This window comes from Hydra viridissima, unplaced genomic scaffold, assembly GCF_058129835.1.
Source record: "Hydra viridissima isolate aposymbiotic clone 2 unplaced genomic scaffold, HvirCarnegie_v1 scaffold_14, whole genome shotgun sequence".
In the NCBI taxonomy this organism is placed as follows: Eukaryota; Metazoa; Cnidaria; class Hydrozoa; order Anthoathecata; family Hydridae; genus Hydra; species Hydra viridissima.
Genome location: NW_028324313.1, coordinates 10,684,997 through 10,686,815, shown reverse-complemented (window position 1 = coordinate 10,686,815; position 1,819 = coordinate 10,684,997).

The following is a 1,819-nucleotide window of genomic DNA, read 5'->3' as shown; positions in this document are numbered from 1 at the left end:
CTAGAGCTGTGCTGCGTTTGCTCTCGTCTTCTCCATGAACATTCAATTTTTAATGGGACAAGAGTTTAAGTTTTTAAAAAGAGTCCGACTTGTTTGCAAAACGTCCAAGAAACATTTGCAAAGTCACAAAAATCGTAGAAAACGCTAAGTCAGTTAAGAAAACGTGTTCGCCTATAAAAATGCTCAGTTACTTAAGAAGATGCATGCTCGGTTAAAATATCGCTAGGCAACTCAAGAAATTCCTCTTTCGATAGTAAAAAGGCTCGTGCGGTTAAAAAAAAGTGTTCGTTTAATAAAGTGTTCTTTCGCCTAACAAAATAACCCTAACGGTTAAAAAAACTCTTAAAAAGTTCTCGGTTTAGAAAATACTCAGCCTTGCTCGATTAAAAAAAAACGCTTGTGCGGTTAAATTTACAAGTGTTCTGTTAAAAAAAAAAACCTGTAACCCTAACCCTAACCCTAACCCTAACCCTAACCCTAACCCTAGCCCTAACCCTAACGGTTAAAAAAAACGCTTGTGCGGTTAAAAAAAAACACTTGTTCAGTTAAAGAAACGGTGGTACGGTTAAAAAAACCCTTGTTCGGTTAAAAAAGCACTTGTTCGCTTAAAAAAATAGTTGCTCGGTTAAAAAACCGTCTTACGGTTAAAAAAAACTCTAGTTCGGTTAAAGAAACCGTGGTACGGTTAAAAAAACCCGCTTTCGGTAAAAAAAAAAAAAAAAAAAAGCACTTGTTCGTTTAAAAACACTTGTTCTGTTAAAAAAAAAATCACTTGCTCACTGGAAAAAACACTTGTTCGGTTAAAGAAACGCTTGTTCGGTAAAAAAAAACTCTTGTCCGGTTAACCCTAACCCTAACGGTTAACAAATACCCCGCCGATTAATGAGTTACGCGGCTGCTTAGGAAAATCCTCGGTCGGTTATGAAAACACCCAACCGCTTAACTCTTTCATGCACCAATTATTTTTCTGTAACTAACATAACTCATAAAAAAACATCTACAAAATGACAGTGGTACTATGAAATGTTAAATTAGACTTTTTCTACAGCCTTTTTCAACTCTCATTTATAAAACAATATTGTTTTCAATCGGTTAGAATGCACCATTTGAATTGGGGAAGCTTAGCTTGATTTGTTGTTATACAACAACCCAGCGCATGAAATGGTTAAAGAAATACCCACCTGCCTAAGAAAATACCCAGTATCCTAGGAAAATCTAGTATCCTTAAAAAAAAATAAAACCCTCTGTCTCTTGAACATAAATGCAAAAATCATTTAAAAAAGCAAATTCATTTTCAAAAACGTTTAAAAAGTGTAAACCACTTATTAAAAGAAGACTTTACAAAATACTTCACTGCTATTTAAAAAATACTACACATCTATTTCAGAAATTCCAAACCACACTACAAAATGAATTTCAAAAACATTTGTTTGTTTTCAAGACAGAAGTTTTCATTACAGAAGACGCTGAATCCATTTTAAAAAGATGCACAGTGAAAAATGCCTACTTTTTATTTTTTTCAAAGGCTCGGTCACTTTCAAAAATTGCAGTCCCTTTTAGAAAAAAAAGAAGTCTTTAATTAAGAAGCAAAAGGTCTCTTTAAAAAAGAAATACAAGTTTTCATTTTAAGAATGGTAGATGTGACTTAACCAACAATTTTAACTCACATTTAAAGAAACACATTAAGTCGCTTTAAAATATATAATAAGTCACATTCAAGAAGCTTCATATCACTTTAAAAGGGCTTAAGTCACTTTAAAAGTCTCTTAAATGTCTAGCTCACTCACTCACTCACTCACTCACTCTCACTCACTCACTC